General features: G+C 38.2%; 1 protein-coding gene across 1 annotated transcript in view; it reads left to right on the forward strand.

Annotated features, from left to right (window-relative positions):
* The window catches only part of LOC150075056 (band 3 anion transport protein-like), a 934,629-nt gene that overhangs the window by 551,489 nt on the left and 363,158 nt on the right, over nucleotides 1-19,982 (forward strand). The window lies entirely within an intron of this gene.

The following is a 19,982-nucleotide window of genomic DNA, read 5'->3' on the forward strand; positions in this document are numbered from 1 at the left end:
TAAGCAACCAACACTACCTGCCTGGATAGTGGGCACTATGCACAGTGGGCTGTGGATTTGTGTTGCTTGCACCACACAGCATACATCAGTATGCTGTGCTCATCTGACCAGCACACTCGTATCCAGTGTTCAACTAGCGTGTTTTTGATGCCACAGCATTTGCCGTCAGTGTTGATCAGATGTGAGGAGAGGGTGTCTCTTGGGTTGTCTGCTGTGAAATTCTGCATGGCTGAGTGTACAGCACATCGTTATTTAGGATGTTGTTCTTGCATTCACTTTATTTTATTGTGACCTAAACTGTTGCTAATGAGCACATAAAGTGTGCTGCACCCTTCACTTACCATGATCGTGCACGTTGTGTAATCCTTTACAGTGCTATCGGTGGAAGGTAGTTTGATATGTTCGACACCATGCTTTGTACACATTAACTGTGGTGGCCCATCAACAACTGACAAGATGTGCCCTTTCCGATATAGAAACACCCCATGCATGAGCTCCCACAATCATGCCCTTTTGAAACTCTAATATATTTACTACTTCCTATAACTGCTACTTTATCACTTTGATTTGCATGACCAGATTCAAATTACCGCTGCTCTAGCATAAAAAATTATTCTGCTTTTTATATGAGCCATGTGGCATAGTCCGTTATGGATGAGATGATCATAATTCATTGATCACTGAGTGTAAATGCCACCTGTTCAGAACGTGTATTTCACCCCTATCCAAATGAAATTTACAATAATTTTTGGTGGGGGAGGCAGGGGTGGTGCTTTGTGATAGGATTACTTGCCTTTCAAGCTGTCACCTTGAAACAATATATTTACTGCTCAAATTGTGTTTTTGAATTATATGAGAACATCACGTATGAATTTTTTAAAATTTTCTCTTGGGCAAGCACCTGTGTCATCTGCGACTCAAATTCTTTTAGAAATGCAATAATTTTTAATTTGAGATTGGTTCCTTACAATTTGGAACAAAGAAATGTCAGTGAATATGACTATCAACTAGATCAAACATTGAATATGTGCCACGGGCTATGCAAGCGACGAATTCATGACTCCTGCTGGAGTCATCTACAGCCATTTTTGTCTAAGTCACAATATCCTTGGAAGAAGTATTCATTGTTGATCTTGTAACGGACATTGTTAAGGCGGGAATTAAATTTACTAAAGATTATAGAATTAACTTTACTGAATATTACATAAATAATTAGATATATACCAAAAATTTTCAACTGCTTTAACTTAAGGCTTTATACATTAAACTTTAAAGAATTTACTTTAAACAGAATTAGCTTTGCAAAAAGTAAGAATTAAATTTACAAAAGAAAAAAAAGAAAAAAAAGTAGCTTCAAAATTTATAAAAAATTAAATTTACATTATGTGAAAGATATATGCCTACTGAATTCTTTATCCACCCATCTACAGAGCAAAGAGAGAAACATCTATTTTCTGTGGCTTTAACTTTCCAGTGTATGTATAAGTAGTTGTAATGTAATTTATAATTATATAATAAAGTAAAATACTTTAATTTTCTTTGTAATTCAGCCGACGCTCTATATAACAACCCTCCAGGGAATGAGAAAAACTGTTGTTATATGGAAGGATGTTATATCCTTCCATATAACAACAGTTAATAACATTTGTTCATAAAATCCCCAGCAAAACAAGTAAAAGCTTGATTATTTAATGTAATTCTAAAATGGAATGTAGTATCTTATTTACAATATATACTAGAATATTAAATTAATAGAAAAAGAAGCACGCGAAGGTTGCAAAACTTCATACATTGCATCATTCAAGGCACTAAATCCTGCATGTTTGAAGCAGTTGGTAATCAGTTTTTCATCAACTTAATTCCATGCTTAAACACATAAATACGTTGCCTTGAAGGATGAATTTTGCTTTCAAGACATAGCACAATTTTGTTTAATTGCATTCTTTGGTGGTTTTTTTTAATAAACTGGATTACACTTTGATTAAGTGGCTGAAGAACTGACATTTGGTGGTAGGTACTATGGTGGTGAAAATTTAGATTAATAGGTAGAAATTTATAGTCGTTATAGAGAAATGTTTGTTTGTTATTTGGTTTTTTGGAGCATTAGCAACTAAGGTCATATTGCTCCGTGAATATGCGGTGGTCATTCCCTGACCTTTCTGCATCCTCCATATTTGGTGGTCACAGGCTCAAACCCCGGTCTAATCAAGAAGCGTGTGCTACGTACTGCTGCTCCTGGCTATGGAGGCGCCGTTTATAGAGAAATCCTTTTATTTTAAAGATCATTATATTGAATGTAGCATTAGGTTAATGAGAAATTGGCTGGGATCAACCATAGGATAACATGGTTGGATGTTATAAAGAGGGTCACTATAAAGAGCTTTGACTGTACTTCTAATATAAAAATATGATCAGCTGTGAACTAATAAAATTTTATTTATTTTATTTTATTTTATTTTTATTTTTTATTTGCTCATGCTATCAAGGCAGATTTAGGTGGGTCGGAAAACTGCTAGCTTCGGGGGATACACGGACAGTAGCCGCCGGCAGAGGTAAAAGTGATTCTTGCACTACTTCCATTGAAATGCAATTGAGCAGCAGTCTGGAAAGCAAGGCAATGGGAATTTCAAGGACTGCTGGGAGTCATAGTGCAACAAGTAAATACATGGGCTATGTTATGGTAACTAAGAGTAGAAACAGGTGCATGTATACTTGCATGCACACCAATGCCAGGAGTACAGTTAATAAATTTCATGAGCTTGAAGTGCTAGTCAAGACATGAAAGGCAGATATTGTTGGGATATCAGAGACATTGTGTCACACAGACATAAGCAGTGCAGAACTGGAATTTGGGGAGTACAATGTGCACATAAAGGATAGACAGGACAGGAAGGGAGGATGTGTTATGCTGTTAGTTAAGAAACACATAAAATATAAGGAAGTGCATCCAATTGATGTTGGTGGACAATGCAATGTTGAGTCTGTTTGGTGTGACATAAGCACTGGGAAAGGAAAAATGAGAGTAGGTGTGTGTGTTCTAGGCCTAATGAATCTGATGAGTATAATGAGCAATTGTGCAGAGAAATAGAGTGGGCCAGTAAATTAAAGTGTCTTATAATGGGGGAGATTTTAATTTCCCAGATATTGACCGGAATTTGTGGGTTGGTCACTCCACACTAGCAAGGCTTTTGTGGATTTATTGGATGATTGTTTTCTACAGCAGCATGTTCGGAAGGCAACCAGAGGAAGTAATACTCTTGATCTGATTATCAGTAGTGATTCTTCATGCATCAAGAATCTGCAAATAAAGGAACCACTAGGTGGCAGTGATTACAGTGTGCTGAAGTGGGATTTACTCAAAGAGGTAACTACCATCAAAGGTAAAGGAAAAGGTTTTTGCTTTCGTAAAGATCACTACGGTGGTCTGAGACAGTATTTAAACTCTATACGGTGGAACCAACTGATGATGTTACCAAAAGCAAATTCAAAATGGGAAGCATTGAAAGAATTAATCTTCGAAGCTACTAGGGTTTTCATATCAACAAAGAAATATTGTTCAAGATTTAGGCTAATAGGTTCAAGATTTACTCATATAAATGAAGCCTATGATAGATATAAGCTGGTCTGTAACCAAGTTACAAAGAAGGTTAGGCAGGCGAAGGCAGATTACAAGAAATCCTTGACAAAGGATGCAAAGAAAAACAGCAAAGAGTTTTCTACTTATGTAAACCCTAGAAGGAAGGGGATGAATCAGATTGGTCCACTTGATATCGATGGTTCAACTGTTTATGATCCTGCTCAGGTAGCTAACAAACTAAATGTATATTTTGCATTGACATTCACACATGAGGAGTTACTCAGGGAGTGGAATGCAAGAGGTGTATTCAACTCTGGCAGTAAGCTAGATAATCTTATAATAACTGAGAGTAAAGTGGAGGAGAAATTGTTTTAGATAAACACAAGAAAGTCACCTGGGGTGTTTGAAATCTATCCAGTTATATTAAAGGAGGTGGAAAAGGAAGTAAGCAAACCCTTAGCCATAATTATGAGCGCTCCCCTGGACTCAGGGGGACGTACCCATGAACTTTTGGTTTTGGTTTTTGGTTTTTTTTTTTTTTTTTTTTTAGGAGCATTAGCAACTAAGGCCATATTGCTCCGGGATATGCGGTGGTCATTCCCTGACCTTTCCGCATCCTCCATATTTGGTGGTGACGGGCTCGAACCCCGGTCTAATCAAGAAGCGTGTGCTACGCACTGCTGCTCCTTCCCACCTGGCTACGGAGGCGCACCCATGAACTGGAGATGTAGATGTGCAAATGTGATCCCAATCCACAAAGGAGGATCAAAGGCTGACACAGGTAATTACAGACCTGTTAGTTTAACTTCTGTTCAAGGGAAATTAATGGAGGCACTGGTTAAAGAAGCATTGCAGGATCATCTAGACAAGACTTCAGTTATAGCTCGGACACAGCATGGGTTTGTTAAGGGGAAGTCTTGTCTGACTAATTTGATTGGATACTATGATGTAGTCACAAAGGAACTGGATGCAAAGAATAACTTTGATATCATATATTTGGATCTTAGAAAGGCATTTGATACTGTTACACATGGAAGACTGCTGCACAAATTGGAGCAGTGTGGCATTGGAGGCAAATTGCTGCTATGGATAAAGGGATGGTTGAGTGGGAGAAGACAGAGAGTGGTAATCAGTGGACACTGCTCTTCGTGGACTAATGTTATTAGTGGAGACCCTAAGGGTTCAGTGTTGGGTCCATTTGTTTTCTGTCTTTATAAACGATATTGATGATGGTATATCAGGCTTAATGTCCAAGTTTGCAGACGATACAAAGGTTGGCAGGGTTGTTAATGACACTAATGACAGTACACTGCTGCAACAGGATCTAGAAACGTTGAGCAAATGGGCTGAGAGGTGGCAAATGAAGTTTAACATTGACAAATGTAAAGTACTACATATGGGAAGCAGTAATCCCAGAGTAACGTATCAACTCTGTGGTACCACACTGATTGTGGTAGAGAATGAAAAGGACCTGGGGGTAACTGTGCAGGCAGATATGAAGTTTTCTGAGCAGTGCAGAAGGTCTGCAAGAATAGCTCATGGTGTCCTGTCAATGATATACAGGAATTTTTCTAGCAGGGATAAGGAGGTGATTATCCCCTTGTATAAGGCAATGGTCAGGTTCCACCTTGAGTACTGTATACAGGTCTGGAGGCCTCATTTTAAAAAGGATGTAGAGCTGTTGGAACAAGTACAGAGAAGGACAACAAGATTACTGAATGGAACAGAGGGTCTAATGAAGAAAGGCTAAATTTCGCAAATTACTGTGTCTGGAGACTAGACACTTGCGAGGTGATCTGATTGAGGTGTATAAAGCCCTGAATGGTTTGAGCATGCTCAATGCTGATGGGGGTTCTTCCGCTGTCTCAGAATGATCACCTGAGATGGCATAAATTCAAATTGAGGAAAGACAGATGTAGGATAGATGTGCAGAAGTTTGCCTTTAGCCAGTGGGTGGTTGATTGCTGGAACAAACTTCCATCTGTTGTTGTAGAAGTTGATAGCTTAAATAGATTCAAGGCATAACTTGACAAACATTTGGAGCGAATTGACAGGTGAAATAAGGATTTTTTTTTTTTTTTTTTTTGGCCGATCCTATATAATCTTGCTTTCTTGCATCATGTGCCTATGCTAATGCTAATTTTATTTCTTTGTTTATATTTTGATCCAGAATCTGATTCACTAAGAATCAGGTTCTGGATTTAAAGAAAAATAATAAAAAATAAATAATAATAAAATAAATAAAAGAATTGCTACTATCTATATTGCTGGCAGTAGCAGTTCAGAAAGGGAATATCCATTTCAGAATTGTTACTACCTGCCATTTTCATTTGAAAAGTTGTTAATATAAAAGCAATTGGAATAACTTCTATTATATTTCACATAATACCAGCTTCTTTCCCTCATGTAAAAGTAAAACATCTATTGCTACCTGAAAGTGACCATCTATTAAACAATAGGCAAATTACCTTAGAGAAAAAAAATTATAATTTTACAGATAAATCACATAATGCTAATGCAAGTTGCATAAAACATGTGGTGCATGTACCACATATGGGCAATTCAATTGTCAGACTGATGCATTTGCCCTTGCTGTACAGGTGTTCAAGAGAAATTGCAAAAAATGCACATATAAACAGACACCAGAAGGACATATTCAGAATGCATGATCTCAGATCATTGTTTCTGTCTTGAGAAATGCTAAGAAAACATTTGTTTACAAGAATTTGTGTGTGTATGGATATTAATGGCAATATTAATAGTTTGAATAATAATTTTTTTTTTATATATATATATAGGAGCATTAGCAACTAAAGCCATATTGCTCCGGGGATATGCGGTGGTCATTCCCTGACCTTTCCGCATCCTCCGTATTTGGTGTTCACGGGCTCGAACTCCGGTCTAATCCAGAAGTGTGTGCTACACACTGCAGCTCCTGCCCACCTGGCTACGGAAGCAGCCGAATAATAAATGAATTATTAGTATTAGTAACGGTAAATGATGCAAGGAAGCAAGCTACCTTATACAACATCAGCCAAAAAATAAAATACCATAAATAAATGAAAAGCTGTTTAATTTTCCCGTTGCTCACAATAATTTATATATTCCTTCATTCTTTAAATTTATTCAAACTACCAAATTTCACAACACCAGATGAAAATTTATTCAAACAGTCAGTTACTCTCTGGCTGAAAGCAAATTTTTGCATATCTTCCTGCAACCATACTCTTTTCAATTTAAATTTGTGTACTCTTGTGTATGTGTGTTGTCCTTTGAGAAAGAGTAAAGTTGCCATCAGAATTTAATTTACTCAATCCATTTACAGTCTTAAACACTTCAGTCAGGTCTCCTTGAAAGTGCCTAGTTTTCAGATTCTACAATTTGTAGGACTAAAATATTTCTTGGTAAGAGTATCCATTTGTGCCTCTGACTAATTTTGTTGCTCTCCTCTTTACCAATTTCAGCAGCTCCACTTCCTTTTTAAAATGAGGCCTCCAGACCTCATTACAGTACTCAAGATGTAGCGCAACCATTGCTTATACAGCAGGATAATCACCTTCTTCTCCATGCAGGAAAAGTTCTTGAATGTAGGAACCAAATGAGCTATTCTGGCAACCTGCCTGCACTGCAGAGGCAAATTTATTAGGAAAAAAAAAAAGGCTTTATGCATCAGTGATGATATCAATAATAAAATTACTTGAGAAAACTAACTAAACTTTATTAAAATAAATATACAGAAACAATTAAAAACAAATTAAGACTGAATACAAATAATATACTAAAAGTGATAAAATATATACAGGATAAAATTAATTAAAATCACAAAACATAAGTGTGTAGCTTTCAAGCCAGAAAGCTACATACTTATTTCAAAATAGTGCATGATACAATAATAAACATCGCTGGATAAAATTAATTAAATCACGAAACATCAAGATATAATGTGTCGCTTTCAAGGCAAGGTACCTCTTTTTCAACAAAATAGTGCATGGCATGATATGATAAATATTAGTTGATATGATATTAATATCAGTTTTTTCATATCATTGAGTATGTCTTAAGGACGTGTTGATGCTCAAAAAAAATTATTTGTTGTATTCATTCTTAACTAATTTTTATCTATTTTTACTTATATCTGTATATTTATTTTATTAAAGTTCATTCAGTTATCTGATGTAATTTTAATATTGAGAGTTCTTAATGTTCGGCTGTGCAATTACCTCTAGGTCTTTTTTCATTCTTTACTGCCTGGAATGTGTTACAATGAAGCAGGCCAGCTTATTCTTATTTCATGCAATATCTGTAGAGAATAAGATTTCTGAGATTATCTGTATGCAGTAATTTGCATTTATCAAAATTAAATCTCAGTCATCACTGTTCATTTGATCTGCCTAATTTCAGGCCATGAGGATATCTGATTGAGGTGTTTAAGCTTTCAGTGGATTGAGTAAGTAAAATGCTGATGGTATCCTTCCTCTTGTTCAGCCAGCACACATGAGGGGACATAAATTTCAATTGAGGAAGATAGTTAACGGAATATACTGATGTTGTGAAAGTGGTTAGTTTGAATAATGTTAAGGAAAAAATATACACATTCTTAGAAGGGATGGACAATTCATGTATTTATGTATGAGTGAGCGAATGACTGACCATAGCAATATTTTTATCCTCAGCACATTTAGACATTAAACTTGATCTGCTTTTCTCAGTATTGTTAGTGAATATTGAAAACAGCAAGGATCCAGCACCGAACCCTAATAGATAAAAACTCTATAGGGAGTAGGAGACCGGCAGAATTACTTAACAAGTATAGGTCACTGTTGAAAAAAAGCTGCGAATTATTGTTGAATTTGAAAGTGTCTGCAATTCTGCCCAGACACGATAGGAGGGAGTATATGATGAGAGCCTTGTCTATCAATTCGGCCCTGTAAGATTGTGCAAGGCTCAAGGGGTAGAATTTAATAACTGGGAGTAAAGTGGAGGAGAAACTGTTGAAGATAAACACAAGAAAGGCACCCGGGGTGGATGGGATCTATCAGGTTATATTAAAGGAGGCAGCAAAGGAAGTAAGCAAACCCTTAGCCATAATTATGAGAGCTTCCTTGGACTCAGGGGAGGTACCCATAGGCTGGAAATGTGCAAATGTGACCCCAATTCACAAAGGAGGATCAAAGGCTGACACAAGTAATTATAGACCTGTGAGCTTAACTTCTGTTCCAGGAAAATTAATGGAGGCACTGGTTAAAGAAGCAATGCAGGATCATTTAGACAAGACTTCAGTTATAGCTCAGACACAGCATAGTTTTGTTAAGGGGAAGTCTTGTCTGACCAACTTGATTGGATATTATGATGCAGTCACAAAAGAACTGGATGCAGGGAATAACTTTGATATTATATACTTGGATCTTAGAAAGGCTTTTGATACTGTTGCACATGGAAGACTGCTACACAAATTGGAGCAGTGTGACATTGGAGGCAAATTGCTGCTATGGATAAAGGGGTGGTTGAGGGGGAGAAGACAGAGAGTGGTAATCAATGGACACTGCTCATCGTGACTAATGTTATTAGTGGAGTCCCTCAGGGCTCAGTGTTGGTTCCATTATTGTTTTCTGTATTTATAAATGATATTGATGATGGTATATCAAGCTTAATGTCCAAGTTTGCAGACGATACAAAGGTTGGCAGGGTTGTCAAGGACACTACTGACACTATGCTTCTGCAACAGGATCTGGAAAGGTTGAGCAGATGGGCTGAGAGGTGGCAAATGAAGTTTAACATTGACAAATGTAAAGTACTACACATGGGAAACAGCAACCCCAGAGCAACATATCAACTCTGTGGTACTACACTGACAGTGGTAGAGAATGAAAGGGACTTGGGGGTGGTTGTGCAGGCAGATATGAAGTTCTCTGAGCAGTGCAGATGGGCTGCAAGAGTAGCTCATGGAGTATTGTCAATGATATACAGGAATTTTTCCAGCAGGGATAAGGAGGTGATTATTCCATTGTATCAGGCAATGGTCAGGCCACACCTAGAGTACTGTATACAGGTCTGGAGGCCTCATTTCAAGAAGGATGTAGAGCTGCTGGAACGAGTACAGAGAAGGGCAACAAGATTAGTGAATGGAACAAAGGGGTGCTCTTACGAAGAAAGGCTTAAGTTTTGCAAATTACAGTGTCTGGAGACTAGGCACCAGCGAGGTGATCTGATAGAGGTGTATAAAGCCTTGAATGGTTTAAGCATGCTCAATGCTGATGGGATTCTTCCTCTCGCTCAGAAAAATCACCTGACAGGGCATAAATTCAAATTGAGGAAAGACAGATGTAGGATAGATGTGAGGAAATTTGCCTTTAGCCAGCGGGTGGTTGGTTGGTGGAACAGACTTCCATCCCTTGTGGTGGAGGTTGATAGCCTAAATAAGTTTAAGGCTCAGCTGGACAGGCATTTGGAACGAACAGAGGGGTGAAGTGGAAGTGGGTTTTTTTTTTTTTTTTTTGGCTGATGCTGCATAAGCTTGCTTTCTTGCATCAAATGCCTCTACTAATGCTAATGCTAATTTTTTTCAGCCTGGTCTGTACTTTTTAACAGGAGAGACTGCTTCTACAGGGATGGAATACACTTAAATAGAAAGGGTGCAAGAATATTTGCTGATGCTATCGAGGCAGAGTAGGTGAGTCGGAAAACTGCTAGCTTGGAGGGATACAAGGACTAATAGATTAACAGTAGCCACTGGCAGAGGTGAAAGTGATTCTTGCACTGCTTCTGTTGGAATGAGCAGCAGCCTGGAAAACAAGATGAAGGATATTTCCGAGACTGCTGGGAGTCATTGCGGTACAAGTAAACACATGGGTTGTGTTAGGGTAGCTAAGAATAGGAAAAGATGCATGTATACTTGCGTGTACACCAATGCTAGGAGTTTGGTAAATAAATTTGATGAATTTGAAGTATTGCTCAAAACATCAAAGGCAGATATTGTTGGGATATCAGAGACGTGGTGTCACACAGATATAAGGAATGCAGAACTGTAATTTGGGAAGTACACTGTGTACAGAAAGGATAGACAGGATAGGAAGTGAGGAGGGGTTGTGCTATTAGTTAAGAAACACATAAAACCCAAGGAAGTGAAGCCAGTCGACATCGCTGGACAGTGCAGTGTCGAGTCAGTTTGGTGTGACATAAGCATTGGGAGATCAAAATTGAGAGTAGGAGTGTGCTATACGCCTAATGACTCTGATGAGTATAATAAGAAACTGTACAGGGAAATAGAGTGGGCCAGTAAATCAGAGAGTCTTATAATGGGGGATTTTAATTTCCCAGATATTGACTGGAATTTGGGGGCTGGTCACTCACACACTAGCAAGGCTTTTGTGGATTTATTGGATGATTGTTTTCTACATCAGTATGTTCGGGAGGCAACTAGAGGGAGTAATACTCTTGATTTGATTATCAGTAGTGATTCTTCATGCATTAAGAATCTGCAGATAGAGGAACCACTAGGTGGCACTGATCACAGTGTGCTTAAGTGGGATTTACTCAAAGAGGTAGCTACCATCAGAGGTAAAGGAAAGGGTTTTTGCTTTCGTAAAGGAGACTACGATGGTCTAAGACAGTATTTAAATTCTACACAGTGGGACTAACTGATAATGCTATCAACAGCAAATTCAAAATGGGAAGCATTCAAAGAACTTATCTTGGAAGCTACTAGAATTTACATACTAACTAAGAAATATTCTTTGAGGTTTAGGCCTAAATCAATGTCAGATGAACTAATGAGAACTTATATGGCAGAGAAGAAAAATGCATGGGATACATATAAATTAACATGTGACACAGAAGCCTATGATAGATATAAGCTGGTCTGTAACCAAGTTACAAAGGAGGTTAGGCAGGCGAAGGCAGATTACGAGAACTCTTTGGCAAAGAAAAACAGCAAAGAGTTCTTTACTTATGTAAACTCTAAAAGGAAGGGGATGAATCAGATTGATCCACTTGATATCGATGGTTTAACCATTGATGATCCTGCTCAGGTAAGTAACAATCTAAATGAATATTTTGCATCGACATTCACACATGAGGAGTTATTCAGCGAGGGGAATGCCAGATGTTTATTCAACTCTGGCAGTAAGCTAGATAGTCTTGGAATAACTGAGAGTAAAATGGAGGAGAAATTGTTGAAGATAAACACAAGAAAGGCACCTGGGGTGGATCTGATCTATCAGTTATATTAAAGGAGGCAGCAAAGGAAGTAAACAAACCCTTAGCTATAATTATGAGCACTTCCTTGGACTCAGAGGAAGTACCCATAGGCTGGAGATGTTCAAATGTGACCCCAATTCACAAAGGAGGATCAAAGGCCGACACAAGTAATTATAGACCTGTGAGTTTAACTTCTGTTCCAGGAAAATTAATAGAGGCACTGGTTAAAGAAGCACTGCAGGATCATCTAGACAAGACTTCCGTTATAGCTTGGACACAGCATGGTTTTGTTATGTGAAAGTCTTGTTTGACCAGTTTGATTGGATACTATGATGCAGTGACAAAAGAAATGGATGCAGGGAATAACTTTGATATTATATATTTGGATCTTAGAAAGGCTTTTGATACTGTTGCACATGGAAGACTGCTGCACAAATTGGAGGCAAATCGCTGTTATGGATAAAGGGATGGTTGAGGGGGAGAAGACAGACAGTGGTAATCAATGGACACTGCTCATCGTGGACTAATGTTATTAGTGGAGTCCCTTAGGGTTCAGTGTTGGGTCCATTATTGTTTTCTGTATTTATAAATGATATTGATGATGGTATATCAAGCTTAATGTCCAAGTTTGCAGACAATAGAAAGGTTGGCAGGGTTGTTAAGGACACTACTGACGCTATGCTGCTGCAATAGGATCTGGAAAGGTTGAGTAGATGGACTGAGAGGTGGCAAATGAAGTTTAACATTGACAAATGTAAAGTACTATATATGGGGAAACAGCAACTGCAGAGCAACGTATCAACTCTGTGGTACCACACTGTCAGTGTAGTATCAACTATGTGGTACTACACTGACAGTGGTAGAGAATGAAAAGGACCTGGGAGTAATTGTGCAGGCAGATATGAAGTTCTCTGAGCAGTGCAGATGGGCTGCAAGTGTAGTTCTTGGTGTCTTGTCAATGATATACAAGAATTTTTCTTTCAGGGATAAGGAAGTGATTATTCCATTGTATAAGGCAATGGTGAGCCCACACTTTGAGTACTGTATTCAGGTCTGGAGGCCTCATTTCAAGATCGATGTAGAGCTGCTGGAACGAGTACAGAGAAGGGCAACAAGATTAGTGAATGGAACAAAGGGTTGCTCTTACGACGAAAGGCTTAAGATTTGCAAATTACAGTGTCTGGAGACTAGGCACTGGCGAGGTGATCTGATAGATGTGTATAAAGCCTTGAATGGTTTGAGCATGCTCAATTCCGATGGGATTCTTTCTCTTGCTCAGAATAATCACCTGAGAGGGCATAAATTCAAATTGAGGAAAGACAGATGTAGGATAGGTGTGCGTAAATATGCCTTTAGCTAGCGTGTAGTTGGTTGGTGGAACAGATTTCCATCTCTTGTTGTGGAAGTTGATAGCCTAAATAAATTTAAGGCTCAGCTGGACAGGTGTTTCGAACGAATGGGGAGTGAAATGGAAGTGTTTTTTTTTTTTTTCTGGCTGATTTTGCATAAGCTTGCTTTCTAGCATCATATGCCTCTACTAATAACATTAGTAACTGCTTTGTCTCTTGCCACTCAATAATCTCTCTCTCTCTCTCTCGTAATAGCACTAACTTGCCTCTAATACCACAATAATTTCTAATGCTTTCAAAAACTGATCTGAAAACTAAAAGCGTGATATTGATTATTTTTTGCATCCAGTTCATTTGGGACTGCCTGACAGTAACTAATCGTATTTGTCAGATAAGACCTCCAATTAAGAAATAAATGCTTTAATTTTGGTGTGATTGCATTCCTGTCAAGATGATCCTGCATTACTTCTTTATCCACTGATTCAATTAGCCTTCTTCCTGACACAAAAGTCAATGATCATAATCATTGACTTTTGTGTGAGCAAGAAGGTTAATCATAGATGTATAATAATAATTATTATAAGTCTATGATTAAACCTATAATAACAATTAATAATAATTATTATAGATCTGTGTTTATACCTATAATAACAATTAATAATAATTATTATTATAGGTTTATGATTACTCGCCTTTCCCTCTGCTACCTTCTGACAATAGGAGAGATACTTTCACACTACAATCTGTAGAGACTTCCCCAGTATCCAGAGATGTTCTCATGATATGCCTAAAGTTTGCTTTCCTCTTTTGCTGCTTCTTTCTTGTATATTTGAATACATTCCATCACTTCCACATGCATTATTATCATTAGCATTATTAGTAGAGGCATACAATGCAAGAAAGCAAGCTTATGCAGCATAAACCAAAAAAAAAAACCCTCCCATTTCACCCCTCCATTCGTTGCAAATGCCTGTCCAGCTCAGCCTTAAATTTAACTTTTCAACAAGTATCTTTTGTCTTCTCAACTTTCAACCTGTGCACAGTACTAAGTACTGTAGGTTCTAGTACATTTTGTGGTTAGGGTTTCATAAATATATACTTTTTTTTTTTTTTTTTTTTTTTTTTTGTTTAAAAATCCATTTATTAATTCATGATATATGTGTTCTAAGACATCATATAGAGCCATTTTCATAGTACCTCTTTTCATACCATCAACACCATAGTGTAACCGCACGTACGCACACGCACACACACACACACACACACACACACACACACACACGCACACACGCACACACATACACACATACATACATACATACATACACACAATTCTTACAATCTTGGGAAATTATAAGAAAAATAAGAAAATCAACACTTTAATACTTAAAGTGTTGATTTTCAGTCATCTATAGAGTCACATACTATTATTCAAAAGCTAATATATGCTGTTGTGTTTATTAATGAATTGTTATTCTACTTGTAATTAATAATATTCTAAAAATAAATTGTCATTTCCATAGTTGTAATAGTTTTGTTTTTTTAAATGAGTAAAGAAGCAGATTTTTGGTTAAAATTTTCACACTACTAAACATGAAGTAATAACTTTCAAATAAAATGAGTAGTACGTACATACCACAAACCTCCCATGGTTTTATGTCTTCTTCATAATAATAATAATAATAATAAAATTCTTTATTCCCAAAATTTTACAAGGATACGATTCCCATTACAGGCATCCAGAAGAATCTAACAATCTAATTGGAGACATTATATTTACTTACATAACATCCATATAATGCATAGAAAAACCATAGAATACAAAGATCACAGTGAATTCATTGCTTCTCCCATATAAGTGAGGGGAATGCCAGAGGTGTATTCAACTCTAGCAGCAAGCTACAGAATCTTGAAATAACTGGGAGTAAAGTGGAGGAGAAACTGTTGAAGATAAACACAAGAAAGGCACCCAGGGTGGATGGGATCTATCCAGTTATATTAAAGGAGGCAGCAAAGGAAGTAAGCAAACCCTTAGCCATAATTATGAGAGCTTCCTTGGACTCAGGGGAGGTACCCATAGACTGGAAATGTGCAAATGTGACCCCAATTCACAAAGGAGGATCAAAGGCTGACACAAGTAATTATAGACCTGTGAGCTTAACTTCTGTTCCAGGAAAATTAATGGAGGCACTGGTTAAAGAAGCACTGCAGGATCATTTAGACAAGACTTCAGTTATAGCTCGGACACAGCATGGTTTTGTTAAGGGGAAGTCTTGCCTGACCAATTTGATTGGATACTATGATGCAGTCACAAAAGAACTGGATGCAGGGAATAGCTTTGATATTATATACTTGGATCTTAGAAAGGCTTTTGATACTGTTGCACATGCAAGACTGCTACACAAATTGGAGCAGTGTGACATTGGAGGCAAATTGCTGCTATGGATAAAGGGGTGGTTGAGGGGGTGAAGACAGAGAGTGGTAATCAATGGACACTGCTCATCGTGAACTAATGTTATTAGTGGAGTCCCTCAGGGCTCAGTGTTGGGCCCATTATTGTTTTCTGTATTTATAAATGATATTGATGATGGTATATCAAGCTTAATGTCCAAGTTTGCAGATGATACAAAGGTTGGCAGGGTTGTCAAGGACACTACTGACACTATGCTGCTGCAACAGGATCTGGAAAGGTTGAGCAGATGGGCTGAGAGGTGGCAAATGAAGTTTAACATTGACAAATGTAAAGTACTACACATGGGAAACAGCGACCCCAGAGCAACGTATCAACTCTGTGGTACTACACTGACAGTGGTAGAGAATGAAAGGGACTTGGGGGTGGTTGTGCAGGCAGATATGAAGTTCTCTGAGCAGTGCAGACGGGCTGCAAGAGTAGCTCATGGAGTATTGTCAATGATATACAGGAATTTTTCCAGCAGGGATAAGGAGGTGATTATTCCCTTGTATAAGGCAATGGTCAGGCCACACCTAGAGTACTGTATACAGGTCTGGAGGCCTCATTTCAAGAAGGATGTAGAGCTGCTGGAACGGGTACAGAGAAGGGCAACAAGATTAGTGAATGGAACAAAGGGGTGCTCTTACGAAGAAAGGCTTAAGTTTTGCAAATTACAGTGTCTGGAGACTAGGCACCAGCGAGGTGATCTGATAGAGGTGTATAAAGCCTTGAATGGTTTGAGCATGCTCAATGCTGATGGGATTCTTCCTTTAGCTCAGAATAATCACCTGAGAGGGCATAAATTCAAATTGAGGAAAGACAGATGTAGGATAGACGTGCGGAAATTTGCCTTTAGCCAGTGGGTGGTTGGTTGGTGGAACAGACTTCCATCCCTTGTAGTGGAGGTTGATAGCCTAAATAAGTTTAAGGCTCAGCTGGACAGGTATTTTGAACGAACAGAGGGGTGAAGTGGAAGTGGGTTTTTTTTTTTTTTTTTTTTTGGTTGATGCTGCATAAGCTTGCTTTCTTGCATCAAATGCCTCTACTAATGCTAATGCTAATAAAATTAAGAACCAGTGGAAATTGCATTTCAACTGGTTCTTCTGAGATACCGATGATATAGGGCCGTAGTGAGGAATACGATCTAGGCATAACCTGCTCGACCAGGTCGAGCCAGTCTTGGAAATCTTTCACTTGGAGTCAGTATTAGTTCTAACGATAGTTGCAGGAATTCTGACAGCATGTGAATATGGATTTTCTCTTTTTTCCTCTGTAGGTTGAATCAGTGGACCACAGATCAAAATCAATATTGGCAGAACTTAGTGTTCTGATGATGCTGTTTGGAAAGTGCCACTAGAAGGTCGAGAGCTTCTGCAGGTTTGAGCAGAGCACCGAAGGGTTTCTGAGAGCTCTACCTGGGATTTTACAGCCCATGAATTCCCACATGTTGATAAAGTCATGAGCTGCAGAGCACAGATTGAGTGCCATATTTTGAGCTTCCACACTTATGTCAAGTTCTGGGCTGGGGTTTAGCTTAGATCTTTACAGAGCTGTGATCTTGATGTCATATAGGGAAGGTGAGCCCAATTGTTTGCCCACTTCAGGGTCCAGAATTCTAGGCTGCAAAGTGTCTTCTGGCTGAACAAAGGAGCTGCAGACCAGACTTCGATACCGTAACCGATGATTGAGCCGAAGTAGTAGAAGAGAAATTTCCTGACTGCAGAGTTTGAGTTTTACTCCCCAGAAGGCCCGTAGCACGTTTGAGCGCAGTTGCTGGATTTGATCCTTATAAGTCAGATTTTCGTCCATTATCACCTAAGAATTTAACCACTAAGAATTTAGCTGAATGAGCAGTGGCGAGAAAATGCCCCGCAATTGAGGGCTTCAGAGAGACTGCTGGATTGAGGTCTGCTTGTGCTCTTGGTGAGAAGATGATATACTTTGATTTTTCCGGGTTTAGTTTTAGCCCAAAAAAGCAGCATATTCACAGAAGGAGGACAGATATTTGTTGAAGGTAACAGAATTCGATAAATCCTTTGCCAGGTCTGGTGCGGTGTTAGTAGGTCTTGGTAGATAGCATACAATATTGTTGGCATAAGCCATAAATGCAGGTATCTCATTCATTAGCGGTAGAAATATTGCCGAAAAGCATTCACCTTGGGGTATACGAACTTCTGCCTGCTTGGTGATGCAGTGATTCCCTTGCTGAAGGTGTGAAATCTCTTGATGAGTAGGCTTCTGAGAAGCTTAGAGACATTACATGTGAAACCGTAGTAGTTCTCCAGGAGGCACACAAGAGGATTAATCCATACTGAGATAGCTTTCAGATACAGAAAAACAGCATGAAGAACAGAGCCTTGTAGGGTTTTCAAATTCAGAGCCTGTAGACATGTTATTGGTGATCTTTGAAAATGCATTTTTCTAAGCATTGAAAAAGGTGAGGAAATATAAATTGGCCCATAGTCAGTAGTTAGTTGGGGTTTTGCACCTTGGGAACTGGGATGACTCTGTAATTCAACCAAGTGACTGGGATGACTCCCTGTTGTTATATTCTGTTGTACAATTTCATCAGTTCCTTATTGACGAAGTAGGTAGCAATTTTTAGGAAAAAAGGTGGGAATTCAGTCACTTCCAATCATTTTCTTATGACCAGGGCATTGATGGTCTTGATTGGCTCCTCTTTGCATAGCGAAACTTTATTAGGGTTAGTTATGTCATAGTGGGTATGTACTATTCGAGGGGAAGCCTGCTGCTTCATTGTCTGTTTTGAAGAACCAAGTCACATGATTGCTCCATTCAGCCAGGTCTAACGGTAGGGTTAACTGGATGTGATTGGTCGACCAGGCTCACTATCCACAGACTCTTCTCCGTAAACATGTCGATTACCTGCTTCTTGGATTGTGGAATAATCTGCTGTGTAGTGAATGCATTTCTAAATACACTCACAAAAACAAAGTACAGGCAGTTCCCACTTTGAAAGTTCCCAGGTTTATGATTTCTTTTTTTCAAGTATCAACAAAATCGAAAATATGAATATTAATTACAATAAATAAATACTAAACATTCATAAATACAACATTTGAAACCGCATGCATAGCTATATAATAACTCTCGTTATCAAATCCCCGTATAGTACTACTGTGCATGCATTTGTTTGTTCAGGCAGAGATAATGAGGGAAGTCCAGTTCTTAAAGAATTCCATATTTTAGGTGCAATCAAAATAAAATGAGCATGAGACAAAATTACAGAGAGAAACATGAAGTGTGTTTGTGATAAACTTTCACATCAGGTTATTGGTAACTTTGAAACCAGCAGAGATCGTACAAAATAAAACAGAAGAGGTTGTAAATGTTGCTTACCATTTTCAGCTTGAGGTTTCTACAACTGAAGTCAGTGATCTGCTTCAAGTACACAATTGAGAGCTCTCAAATCACGACCTCATTGAAATGGCAAAATCTGAAGAAGCTGAGGGAAAAGGTTTAACAGCTGAAACTCCTGTTCATTCCTTCACTCTCAAGGGTGACGAAGCTTTTCAACACAGAAAAAGCAATTGAGATTTTCGAGTCACAAGATTCGACCTTTGAATCTTGTGACTCAAAAATCTCAATTGTTACAGATCTAAAAAATGCTTATGCATGCTATTGTGAAATTTATAAAGATAAGAAAAGATTGTCTTGGAAACAAATGACTCTTGAAGCATTTGCAAAGAAGAAGAAGATGACTCCTCAAGCTTCCAACAATGAGTGCTGAACCCTCAACGAGTGTGCATTTAGTCAATGATGATGAAGAATAAATATTCTTTAACATTTGTGGAATACAAATAATTCCTTTATTATTATAATTTACATAATTTTAAAGGCTGTGGTTTCATTTCTGTGGATAAATAAATCATTATATAAGCATAAAGTATTATTTGTTGACTTTTACTTAACATTTCTATGGTCAAATTTCATTGTTGAGAATGTAACCCATTTTTAGCATTATGTCTATGGGAAATAAATTTCTGCTTTATGAGTGCACGCTAGGAACAAATTAATTCATAAAGTTGGGAACTACCTGTATAGAGCTGATGAGAAAAAAATCTTTCTCAAGATTTTTTTGACTGGCATTGTTCACAGTTAGAGAACTTAAATGGGCACCTCCGTAGCCAGGTGAGAAGGAGCAGCAGTGCGTAGCACATGCTTCTTGATTAGACCGGGGTTCGAGCCCATCACCACCAAATATGGAGGATGCGGAAAGGTCAGGGAATGACCACCGCATATTCCCGGAGCAATATGGCCTTAGTTGCTAATGCTCCTAAAAACCAAATAACAAACAACAAACAAGCCTCTGTAGCCAGGTGGGAAGGAGCAGCAGTGCATAGCACACGCTTCTTGATTAGACCGGGGTTCGAGTCCATCATCACCA

The sequence above is a fragment of the Mastigoproctus giganteus genome, chromosome 14 (assembly GCF_048544385.1).
Source record: "Mastigoproctus giganteus isolate SK-2022 chromosome 14, ASM4854438v1, whole genome shotgun sequence".
Lineage (NCBI taxonomy): Eukaryota > Metazoa > Arthropoda > Arachnida > Uropygi > Thelyphonidae > Mastigoproctus > Mastigoproctus giganteus.